The following is a 14237-nucleotide window of genomic DNA, read 5'->3' on the forward strand; positions in this document are numbered from 1 at the left end:
ATGGCGAAATTTTGTTCGGTCCACCGACACCGATGCGGACATCACGTGCCCCAAAAGCTAACCTCTTTCAACCAAAATTCACATTTATGAACTTTGCGTATAATCGCTTATCTCGTAAGATTTGCAACACTAGCCTCGGTGTTCAAGATGTTCGGTTTCATCTCTCGAATAGACCAAAATGTCATCGATAAATACAACTACGAACCGATCCAAGTATGGCCTGAAAATTCTATTCATTAAATCCATAAACACCGAGGGCATTAGTGAGCCCAAACGGCATCACCAAGAATTCGTAGTGACCGTACCTCGCTCTAAAAGCGGTTTTGGGTATGTCCGATTCTCGGACCCTCAACCGATAGTACCCGACCTCAAATCTATCTTTGAAAACACCGAGGCTCCCTTTAATTGATCAAACAAATCGTCAATTCGTGGCAATGGATATTTATTCTTTATCGTCACTTTATTGAGTTGACGATAGTCGATGCACAACCTCATGGTTCCGTCCTTCTTCTTCACAAACAATACAAAAGCGCCCATGGAGAAAAACTCGGTCGAGCGAAACCTCTATCCGTCAATTCTTGCAATTGAACCTTCAATTCCTTTAATTCCGTTAATGCCATACGATACGGGGCTATTGAAATCGGCGTAGTACCCGTACAACCGATGCGAATTCCACTTCTCGAACCGGTGGCAATCCGGTAACTCCTCGGAAAAACATCCGAATACTCACAAACCACTGGTACCGATTCGAGTTTCCTTTCCGTCTCTTTACTCCCAAACACATACGCAAGGTATGTTTCACACCCTTTTCACATATCTTCGAGCGGTCATAGAAGATATTATTGTTGCACTCCCTTTAAATCAATGACTCGACTCGGACTACCTCATTATTTGCACTCCTCAAATTAATGGTTTTCCTTTTGCGATCCACCATCGTGCATCATGTACTGGTCACCAATCCATACCAAGAATAACATCGAATTCATGAAATGGTAGAAGCATCGGATCGGTAGGAAAAGGATTCTCGAATTATTAGGGGCATCTCTTGCACACTTTATCAACAAGCACGTATTGACCCAAAGGGTTTGACACTGAATTACGAACTCAAGAGACTCAACGGTAGAGTCTTCTTGGATGCTAAGGTTTCACATACATATGAGTGAGTAGAGCGGGTCAATCAATGCAATCACAATAGTATCAAAGAGAGTAAAAGTACCAAAGGATAACGTCAATGGAGGATGCCTCCTCTCGTGCGCGGATGGCATATGCTCTAGCAGAGCACGGTCTCGGATCGGACGGCCGTATTAGAGGCTCCTCTCGATTACCACCCCTACCTCCAGAGATTCTCGGGGCCTACCTCCACCGTCGTTCCACTAGGTCTTGCACCTTGCGTCTTATTCCTCTCATCTAGCTCTGCAATCTCTAATGAAGTGGTCCTTCGAACCGCATCCATAATGAGCCCTATTAATGCACTTACCCCAACATTCACCTAGGTGTCGTCTTCCACATTGGGGGCATTCAGTCTCTCTTGACGATTATTGCCCACACTAGCTACTGAAGTAGCTCGGAGTCCGTCAATGGTCGGCTCTAATGGAAATTCCCGCATCGTCCTCGACTTCTTGGTGTCCTCCACGAACCTCTTTACAGCCGAGAACGGAGCTTTACTCGTCGATCTTTTACGGTAATCTCTTGCTTCAAATTCAGCCTTCTTCTTCTCCTCCCAAGTTCTTCCGCCTTGCGTGCTCGTTCGACTAGTGTCACGAACTCCTTTATCTCCAAAATTCCCACTAGTAACTTTAACTCTTCATTCAATCCTTCTTCAAATCTTTTGCACATCGCAACCTCATCAGCCACACACTCCCGAGCATACCGACTAAGTCTTACGAACTCATGTTCGTATTCGAGATCTGATCATCCGGCCTTGCTTGAGTTCCAAGAATTCCTTACGCTTCGATCAATGAACCGTTGACTAATGTATTTCTTTCAAATTGGATTGGAAGAAATCCCAAGTAACTCGTTCATTTGGGACTATGGAAATTAAAGTCCTCCACCAATAGTAAGTGAGTCTCGCAAACAAGGATATAGCACACTTAAGACATTCGTCGGTGTGCATGACGATTCATCTAACACTCTAATGGTGTTATCGAGCGAACTCGGCCTTTTCGGCATCATCAAGAACTATGGCCTTGAACTCCTCGGCCCCACGCTTCCTAATCAAGTCCACGGTGGTTTACTCACCTCACAGGATCAAGAATCGGAGGCATTGCGAGTCTTGGGGTGGAGTATTTAAATTCGGAATGGTTGGACAGCCGGGTTGGTTCGGGCATATTATGCGACCCACTCATTCATCATAGTGAAGAAGGCATGTTTCGCCTTCATTTTGATTATTCATGGATGACCGAGGCTCAACAGGCGGTGTCCCTTGCGCAGAGCAGCCGCTACACTTTCAACGTCATCCGCCAAGGGTCTCTCTACCCGGTTCCATCGCTAATCAAAACAAAAATTTCAACCGTCAAAGTCATCACATTATTAAGCACTATCAATTTGGCATGTATAGCTAGACTCACACGCTATGGTAGTCCTAGAACCGACTAAACCATAGCTCTGATACCAATGAAATTGTAACACCCTAACTCGTGACCGACGCCGTGTCGGACACGAGGGGTTAACGAGACAAATCCTCTTAAAGTACCGACCAATTTGGCATTTCTGGACAGGCTGGAAAACTGCGTCACCGTCGCCTTAAAATCATATCTCGAGTTCCAAAACTCGGAAACTGGTTTCGTAAATTTTCCTGAATTTAGACTCATATATCCATCCATGGATTTATTTTTAGAATTTTGGTTGGGCCAATTGGTACAGTTTATTAGTTAAAGTCACCCATGTTACAGGGATCGACTGCTCTGACCTCCGCGTGTTACAACTTGAATATCTTTCTGTACAGGGCTTTAATACTGGTGCCGTTTGTTTCTAATGAAACTAGACTCGAAATGGAATCTGTACATATAAGGCATGACTCCTAATTCTTTCTGGATAATTTATGGTAAATTTTCAAAGTCACGACAGGGGACCCAGAAATCGTTCTGGCCCTGTCTCACGAGAACTTTAATATCTCCCAGTATACTGCTCATATGGTCGTTTCGTTTCGTCCATATAAAATAGATTCATCAAGGATCAGTTCCATAATTTACTCACTATTTAATTCTACTTATACTATTTTTAGTGATTTTTCAATCTCATCTCACTGCTGCTGTCCGCAACAGTTACTGCAGTAGACTATGCCAATTTCATGAATTTTCCTTGGCCTTAATCATCCATCATACATGACACAAATTATGGCCACCTTAACAAAATTTGAGTTTCTAAGACTCGTGGCTATAGGTTCTAGCATCCCACTCGACGACCACATAGGCCATTTTCACATGGCTTAAAGTTTACAACCCACAATTCGACAAAATATAATAGCCTATACATGCCAAATGTTCTTCAACAACAAAAAACAATACCACAAGATTTCAGCGGTGTGATGACTTCAACGACGGTTCCGAGCACGCAACAATATGAGTCCAAGAGACCTAAAATGGGTGACAAGAAAACACCGAGTGAGTTTACAACTCAGAAGTCATAAGCATTCGTCAATCCAATCGATAAAGTTACTACTACATGTACAACAAATGAGGCTAGGTACTCGTCCATATCGAATCTATACCATAATACCTCGGACCTTTTGGTCCAATCTCGCACCAATTCATACATCCACATTTCATATTCTACACAACAAGATAATCAAGCATTTTTACACATTAACTCATTTTCCAGCACAACCATACAATTTCAATCATCACATAGATTTAAGGCTTACCAAATTCAACCCCAAGCATGAACGTATTACCTATTCGTCATGAGCTCAAGGTACTTACCCGATCCGCTGTCCATACTCACTCGATGGAGACACCCTCCATATAATTGTTCGATTGGAGATATTTATATATATATAGAGTACGCACACACGTGCTTAATACTCGATTTCGCACACTTAGTGCCATGCGATTTAGGCCCGCACACACAGTGCCATGCCCTTCGAGCTCGCACACTTAGTGCCATATATTTCCAGCATGCACACTTAGTGCCATATATTTCCAGCACGCACACTTAGTGCCAATCTCACCACCATACACACGTTGTTCAAGACACTTAGTGCCGAAAGCAAACTTTCTACACATTTCACTATTTCTTTTACATTCAACAATTGTCATCACTCCATACACATACATTTTCATTTATATATATATATCATCCCATTAAACACAATTGCATAAATTTTACAATCATTTAAGCAATATCAAATACGTGCTTAATGACTTACCTCGTGTTGGGTAAAATAGTTCCAAGTCGGCTACTCGATGACCTTCGTCTTTCCCTTGCTTGATTCTCCTTCTTTAACTCCTTGAGCTTAATCAATAAATCACTAGTTTAACCATCTTGCTAAACATTCATAATTCAACTACACATGCATATGTATGCTTGTATATTCGGCAACCATTCTTACTAATCGTCCATTTGGTCGATTATACACCTAACCGAATATGCACCAAAAACTTGATTCAACATTACCTACATACTCACTTTAATGGCGAATATATATATATATGTACAATGTCAACTAACATCTTTTAATCACCTAATTTCATCTCATGAACATTTAATCAAATTTTCCCAATCTAGCATATTTTCACATCCATTTGTAACATCATGTACAAACACATATACACATATATCAAAACACAAATTTTACCTATCATGCAACAAGCATAAATCGCACTTATGAGCATGCCATGGCGAATACATCCCACACCATCCCCTTTCAATTTTTGGTCATGGTTAAACAAAGAAAACTCCATGTCTTACTCAAGAATGCTAAAAGAAATTTCAAGAGTAGTCAATCCATCATTACATGTATCATCAACAAGCTTCACATTTAGCATGCAATGGCTTTAACACAATATCAACCTTGGCCAAATACCATTTCCATGGCATAACAAGGATTTGAACCATGGGCTAACATGAACATCAAGTTAGCAACTAAAACATGCATGAATCTCATGACACAACCTCAAACATACCTTAATCTTGACACAAGTATGACCAAATCTCCTTCTAGTTCTCTTCTAAACCAAGCATGAAGCAAAAATCCTTCCTTTTTCCCTTAGTATTTTCAGCCAAGATTTTGAGAATGGATGAACAATTTTTTCCTTTCTTTTCCTCTACTCACGGCAACAAAGGGGGGCATCCATGCTCATTTTTTTTCATTTCTTTATTTTTCTACATAATCCACTAACTAAACATGTTGGAAACATGTTCCCTTGCCCATATTCTTGTCATGGCTGGCCACTCACCTTAGGAAGTGGGTTATTTGACATGCAAGGACAACTATTTTCCCACATGTATTAATAGGCCACCTTACAATTGCCTAGCACATTTCTAAATTTTCTCACATAAGTCCTATTTGATAAAAATTCACTTACTATTAACAAAATCCAAACACGAAATTTTCACACATGCATATATACATATAATGAGCATCAATTATGATGGTTAATTATTATTATGACTCGGTTTGGTGGTCCCGAAACCACTTTCCGACTAGGGTCGATTTAGGGATGTCACAGTGGTTGCATTTCTGGTGTGAGCGGTGTGGCTTTTGAAGAAGTGATCTTAGCCATTCTTTTAGTTTTATAGTAGGTGTAATTGGTTTATTTATTATATGGGACTTTAAGGCAATGTGGTAGACTCTATACCGGTTTTGTTAAGTCATTTTTGGGGTTTTTGCTTGTTGTTTATGAATGGAAGCATGTGGACTTGAACATAGTGTTTGGGCTACTATTTTAGACATTTTAATGTTTATTTGATTAGGTGAATGAAACATGATGTTTAAGGATTAAATTTAATGGTTTTAATGCTTGCATATGTTTAATTTTTGTAACCTAGAGCAGATGTATCGATATTAGGGCTTTAAAAATTACACCTTTGTATTTTTCAAAAGTGCAAGAAGATAAAATAGAGATCGATACCTCAGCTTGAGTATCGATACTTGGGGTAAGTTTATCGATACCTTGTGAAAGGTACTAATAATTTTTGATGTTTTGAAATTTGATGAGAAACATAATGCAAGTTTGGTCTCGATTTTCCACATGGTATCAATACCACTTAAAGAAAATATCGATACCCTTGAGACAATATCGATACATGCGTAACAGTTTTGAAAAATTTGCAATTTGGCCCATTTGTAGGTTTGATTGATGCTTTTATACCTTTAGTATATGTATGGCATGTTTTAAAGATAAAAAGTGGTTGTACGACTATAATTCATACGTATGATTAATAAAGATGACGATTAGTTACTTGTGGAATAGTTTGCTAAATAAATGATACGTGACAGTGGTGTAGCGTCTTTCCATTTAGGCTCGGCAACTAGGCTGGGTAGAGGGTGTTACACCTTTGACTCCATGAGTCTAGTTTCCTTCTTGGGCAAAGGCAGATACAATTCTAATTCTTGGTTTGTAGATAACCATAAATCGAATACTGCACTTAACCATTTTATACTATTTTCACATTAACTGCTTTTTATAAGCCCCTTGTGGTTGAAGTTGGATGTATTTCTTAGATCACTACCCAATGGGTTCTATTATTCGCAGATTCTTTACAAACTTCTACAATTACCAGAATATAAGATTTAATAGTTATTAGGTATGGCGGATTCATACTCTACCAACATCTCATATGTCTTAAGTTCCCTGTAATGGTAGATCACCATGGCGGATTCCATAATAGGTTATTTTATCGAGTATCTTATAGTAAAATGCCTCACAATCATACTCAGATCTCACACACGACAGACCAGGATCTCTCCATTTAAAAGTTATAGAATTCATTCCATTGATTCCCAAGATAAGACATCACAAGGGCTTCCAAAAGGGGTTAGCCACATAGGCTTTCCGAAGGATTTTCCACAAAGGCTTTCCAAAGAATTCATGTTTATTATCCTGGTGGACAATTTTGGTGGATGCCATAGGCTTCTCCCTTATGGTCTTATACCTTCATGCCCTCTTGGTGTATTATCATATGATGCCATGGCCATGGACTTCCACAGATTTATCTCGTAATTTTCTAGTCTAGTTAGCATTATAACTTCCCTATCGAAGGTTACACAATAAATCTCTTTTCATCTTTTTACATAACTCAAAAATTATCAGGCACTAAACCCATATAATCATAAAGTATAACACAAGAACTACACATATGCCAGTAACAATACCATATAGTACACAACTCTGTACCATGCTATACATGATTCATCTCATTTACATATTGTAGATATCTCTTAAGACATGAATTTTCATAATTACATGATATGCAAGAGTCAGGTCTAGAGACTCAATGGAGACCTACCTTTACCTCGACCTAGAGCTTTTCTTCAACACTCTTTCTCGATCCAGCAACAACTGCTTAAATGATCATAAGATTTTCATTAGAATCCTTATTATCAACATTTTACTAATATTTCAACTACCGGTGACCCCCATGCAGGGCCTTCTTGTAACACTTTTTTTCCTTATATAGTCATAATGTGCAAAACTGTAAGGCTTACCAGAAGGCTGATTCACCTATCTTAATTCGACCTTATCAAAGAGAAAGAAAAGGATGTTGAGGTTAGAAAGATGAACCTGAACATTAAGCAGATATCTTAAAAACATTCGAAATGTCTACTTCCTCTTGAATATAATTTTGGTTCCCTGATTTCCTTACCAGTTTTAGGGTAGGTGAAAGAAAATCTGACGAAGATTATCCTCATTGTTGGCCAATCATGGGTAGGTCAAATCAATCTAATTTACCCCTGTTGAGAAATGGCCAACCATTAGTGTACAATTAATCTCTCATTCATTTTGCTACTTTGCTCTTTGGTCTGATCTCTACCTTATATTATTGCAGAATCTCAACAACTCCCAACTAACCTGATATGAGATTCAATTTGAACGATACTCATATGAATCAGTCATACTATATCTTGGCGGAAACTCTTGTAGGGCGTGGTCTCAAATACACTTTAGTCCATTACAGCTTTCCCATATACTTTGTAGGTGCTTCATAGTCAAAACTCTGAGACGTATCATCTATTTGTTATATTCTTTTAAATGAAATCTTTATACACTTCTATGGGTGGATACTTTATATGCCAACTTTAATTTGCCAAAAGTCTGTAAATTGGTGGACTATACCATAGTGCACCAGATCCATATCTAGATGCCTTCTTTACGGATCCGCCAACTTTAAGGGGGTTACAGACTTGAATTTTGAAATCTGAAAAGTAGATCGACTAAATTCCTAGAAATGAAAGTACAATGGCTAAATTCTAAATTTATAAAAAAAATACACGAATCTAGGATTTTACTCCAATGAGGGAAAAATTTCTAAATTCGAATGACTTTTTTTTTAACGTGAAAATAGTGCAAATTCTTCTTAGATACTTTCTTCTTATAATTTGATTTTTTTAAAAAGCGTGAATGATTTAATTGTAAAAAATCAAAAAAAAATTAACATGCAAAAACGAATAACTAATACTACAGTAAAAATTTCATAAATATCATTATAATTCCAACAATTAAGTTAAAAAAACTTGGTCTTAGGCCTATTTCTCAATACTAGACATCCTAAATTACATCCTTCACTTTTTCATAAGATCGAACTCATCAATGATAGAATCTTTTGAAAATTCTCAAGCTATCTCTTTTTCAATGTATGCAACCAATCAATTGAAAGAAAATCATTCTCCATTTTGTTGCGAAGCCTTGTCTTCACAATTTTCATTACTGAAAATGCTCCTTCAATTGTTGCAGTAGACACGGGAAGAGTTAGCACAAGACGAATAATTCTATCAAGAAGAGGATAAATACTTGAATTATTTGTCTTAGCTAGCACTTGACACAACTCAACAATTGTAGAAGCTTTTTGAAACTTCATGCTTAGATGAGCATTAAGTTGAAAATGCTCCAATTGAATCTTTATTTGTAACTTTTTTTGCTTTATAAAATCGTCCGGATAAAAATCATTCATAAGCTTGCATATATCTTCCACTCAAAAGGCTTGGCAATTATCGCGTGCATATATCTAGGAGGGGTGAATATTATACAATATGAACACCAAATCTAAAATACATGATAATTTACATATATAATTCAAAAATCTAAAAAATCCAAGGGGTTGACCGCGCCCACTCGCCCCCTAGACACATCCATATGTTCCAAAGAGTGTTAAGTCTAGTGATAAAAGAGAGCTCATAGTTAAACCCTAAAGATGACATTGTAGAGAGAAATAGCCATAAAATCCAAAAAGATTAATTTTTTTGTATGGTAAAATGAACATGAAAAATACTTTGACCATGCACCATACGAAAAAATTCATATTTGTCCTATTTATTTATTAAATATCAATTATAGACATAAGATAGTTCTTTGATTTGAAATTAAAAAATGGAATGTTGTTTCAATAATAACATGATATATTTATAAAAATGATAAACTAAAATTTAATATATGTTGAAGTCTATGTACTCTTCAAAATTTTCAAATTAGTCTCTATACTTTTATTTTAGGAATTTAGACTATCTACTTTATAAATTTTAAGTCCAATTGTTAACAAATTTAACCTTTTTTATTGTTAGATGTTTTTTTTGACGTTTTGAAATTAAAAAGTTTACTTATTTGGTAGCCATGTAACTAAAAAAAATGACGTTGTGATGAACCTAAATTTAACAAAATAATTTAACACGGTTAACAGTTAGACTTGAATTTTGAATATGAAAAGTAGATGGATTAAATTCCTAGAAATAAAAGTACAATGACTAAATTGTAAATTTATAAAAGTACAAGGACTTACGACATATTTTAACTAAACTATATATATGTTAGAAAATATGGACATCGATATATAGTAAAAGTAATTACATGTTATTATTTATTATCATAAAAGTTAGTCCAAATTAAAAGTGATCTAATTTGGTTAAGGTTTATTGGACTTTAGTTATAAATAAAGTATGAGTCAAATATATGTAGATACTCTAGTAACTAATTTCTAATTGATGATGGGCTGATTAGAAATTAGGCTCAATATACAAAAGTTATACATGAAGGTTATGGTCCCCAAATTATAAATATGTAGCTTTTGTAATATCACATCTTTAGAAAGAAGTGTCATATTCTCAAAATTACTTATGTGCTAATTTGGAAAATCAAAAGCAAAAGATCGAAGATTCCAAGAAATCAATGGATTCATGTACACTTCCATATTTAGTTTTGTTATTAATGATTTAACATGATAGATCCCGATTAATAAAATTTTATATCTCATTATAATTAAGTGACCGAATCCTTATTTAAATAAAATACGGTGGTAAAATAAAATAAAAGAAGAATCCATATAGAATTACAGTTCTTTAATTTTATTTTAGAATAAGGTTTTTTAAACCTTATTATATTCTATCTATTTGATGTTGATTAGAATAAGGTGTTTCAATCTTACTAGAATATGACTTTACAAGCCTATAAATAGACATAGTCTATTCTTCTTGTAAAAAAATTCGAATTCGACATAGTGAATTTTCTTCTCCTCTGCCCATGGTTTTTTCCCGAAAGGGTTTCCACGTAAAAATCTATGTTCTTTATTTTTTATTTTATTTTATTTCATTTTCAAAAATTGGTATCAGAGCTTTCGGGTTATTCATCTCGATCACAGTAATGGCGTCTTTGAAATATGAAATTTCGCTGTTGGATCGTAACACCGGATTTGCATTGTGGCAGATTAAGATGCAAGCAGTTCTTGCGCAGATGGATCTGGAGGATGCCCTGCTAGGGATAGATAAGATGCCATTGACATTAACAGATGAAGAGAAGAAGCGTAAGGATCGAAAGGCATTAAAACAATTACATTTGTATTTGTCCAATGAAATTTTGCAGGATGTGATGAAAGAGAAGATCGCTACTGCATTATGAAAAAGGCTAGAACAAATATGTATGTCAAAAACTCTAACAAGCAAGTTGCATATGAAACAGCATCTTTATGCTCATTGTTTGGAGGAATGTGCGTCTATATATGAACACTTAACAGTGTTTAAAGAAATTCTCTCAAAGTTGGAGGCCATGGAGGTTCAGTATGATAAGGACGATCTAAGGTTGATTCTACTTTGTTCGTTGCCCTTGTCTTATTCAACCTTTAGAGACACGATTTTATATAGCCGCGAGTCTCTCACAGTTGATAAGGTTTATGATTCTTTGACCTTGTATGATAAGATAAAGCATCTTGTTGTTAAACCCGACTCTCAGGGAGAGGGTTTTATTATTCGTGGTAGACAAGATCAAAATGCTGATGATGATCGTGGAAAGACACAGGAACGGAATTCTCACTGTAAATCTAAGGGTAGATCAAAGTCTTCAAATAGAAGTAAAACTTGCAACTTCTGCAAGAAGAAATGACACATTAAATCTGAGTACTATAAGTTAAAGAATAAGATTAAAAGGGAGGCTACAAATCAAAAGGGAAAACAACCAGAAAATTTTGGTGAAGCTGATGTTGTAGAAGACTACAGCGATGGTGAACTTCTAGTCACTTCTGTCAATGATTGTAAAGTAAGTGAGGAGTGGATACTTGATTCAGGCTGCACCTTCCACATGAGTCCCAATCGGGATTGGTTTAAAACTTATGAAACAGTTTGAATGTGTTGTTTTAATGGGAAATAATGCTTCGTGTAAAATCGCAGGTGTTGGAACAATTAAAGTTAAGATGTTTGATGGAGTTGTCAGAACACTTAGTGACGTACGCCATGTTCCAGAGTTGAAAAGAAATTTAATTTCGTTGAGTACTCTTTATTCAAAAGGGTACAGATACACAGATGAAAAGTAGGGTTTTAAAGATTTCCAGAGGTTCCTTTGTTGTGATGAAAGGACAGAGAAAGACTGCAAAGTTATATGTTTTGCAGAGTTCTATTGTTACTGGTAATGCAGCTGTTGCTTCCTCTTCCTCGTTAGATGATGATATTACTAAACTTTGGCATATGCACCTAGGGCATATGAGTGAGAATGGCATGGCAGAATTAAGCAAATGAGGACTTCTTGATGGGCAAGGGATTTGCAAACTGAATTCCTATGAGCACTGTGTTTTTGGGAAGAAAAAGAGAGTTTGATTCACCAGAGGAATCCATAACACAAAGGGAATGTTGGAGTATATTCATTTTGATCTGTGGGGGCCATCTAGAGTGCCTTCGATAGGTGGAGTTAATTATATGCTAACCTTTATTGATGATTTTTTCAGAAAAGTTTGAGCGTTCTTCCTGAAGTAGAAAAGCGGTGTGTTTTTCGCATTTAAGTCTTGAAAAATTATGATTGAAAAACTGACGGTAAAACAAATAAAATACCTCTGCACAGACAATGGCTTAGAGTTCTGTTCTGATGAGTTTAATAGATTGTGCAAGTCAGAAAGGGTCGTGAGACACTTGACAGTTCGCCATACTCCACAGCAAAATGGCGTTGCAGAACGAATGAACAGAACGATCATGGAGAAGGTTCGATGTATGTTGTCAAATGCTAACTTACCAAAGTCATTTTGGATCGAAGCAGCCTCTACTGCATGTTTTTTGATCAACCGATCTCCATCCATTGCCATTGAAAAAAAGACTCCACAAGAGGTATAGTCTGGTAATCCTGCTAATTATTCAGACTTAAAGATTTTTGGGTTTCCTGCGTATCCTCATGTTGATAATAGAAAATTGGAACTGAGATCCATTAAATGTATTTTTCTTGGTTATAAAGCTGGTGTAAAAGGGTATAAGTTATGGTGTCCTGAAAATAGAAAAGTTGTGATTAGCGAGATGTTGTTTTGATGAAACCGCTATGTCTTTAACTTATCTCTTAAAGACTTCCAATAAAGAAAATCAAAAGCAGGTGGAGCATCAGATTAATACAGAGCCGACTTCTCAAGCCAGTACAAAATTGAGAATAGAGTTGCTTCTGCACCGCAATACTCTATTGCCAAAAATAGAACTAGAAGTATGCTGAGGCAGATCTAGTTGCCTATGCTTTAAATGTGGCTGAAGATATAGATGTGAATCAAGAGCCATATAATTATTCTGAGGCGATTAGATGTGAAGACTCAGAAAAGTGGATGTTTGCTATGCAAGAGGAGATGAAATCACTCCACAAAAATAAAACGTGGGATCTATAAAACTTCCTAAAGGTAAAAAGGCTATTCGTTGTAAATGGGTGTTTAAAAAGAAAGAAGGGACTCCAATAGTTGAAGAACCCAGATATAAAGAAAGGCTTCTTGCAAAGGGTTGAATTCTAAGAGTGGACTTCATAGATGTGTTCTTCCCAGTTGTTAAGCATAGTTCGATTCGAGCTTTGCTTGGTATTGTGGCCATGCATGATTTGGAGCTTGAGCAGTTACATGTAAAAACTGTATTTTTGCATGGAGAACCTGAGGAGGATATTTACATGCAACAACCAGATGGTTTTATAGTCTTAGAAAAAGAGGACTATGTTTGCTTACTGAAAAAGTCCCTTTTTGGTTTGAAACAGTCACCAAGATAGTGGTACAAGAGGTTTGATTCCTTTATGACTTCTCATGATTTCAAAAGAAGTAGTTTTGACAGTTGTGTTTACTTTAAGAAAAATAGTGATAGTTCTTTTGTGTATCTACTTCTTTCTGTTGATGACATGTTGATAGCAGCAAAAGATAAATGAGAGATAAGAAAGGTCAGAACCAACTAAGTGAAGAATTTGAGATGAAAGATTTAGGACCAGCAAAGAAGATACTTGGTATGGAGATTCTCAGAGATAGAAAAGCAAGTAAATTGTACCTAAGTCAGGAGGGGTACATTGAGAAAGTTCTTTGCAGGTTCAATATGCAGAGTGCTAAGCCTGTTAATACTCCTTTAGCAGCCCATTTCAGACTTTCATCAGCTTTGTCTCCACAATCAGGTGATGAGATTGAGTACATGTCACATGTTCCATACTCTAGTGCAATGGGATCTCTCATGTATGCTATGGTTTGTTCACGTCAAGATTTATCATATGCAGTTAATGTTTTTAGCAGATATATGGTGAATCCCGGTAATGAAATTGGAAAGAAGTTCAGTGGATTTTAAGATATTTACGATGTATTACTGATGTTTGCTTACAGTTTGGAAGAAC

This window comes from Gossypium arboreum, chromosome 3 (assembly GCF_025698485.1).
Source record: "Gossypium arboreum isolate Shixiya-1 chromosome 3, ASM2569848v2, whole genome shotgun sequence".
In the NCBI taxonomy this organism is placed as follows: Eukaryota; Viridiplantae; Streptophyta; class Magnoliopsida; order Malvales; family Malvaceae; genus Gossypium; species Gossypium arboreum.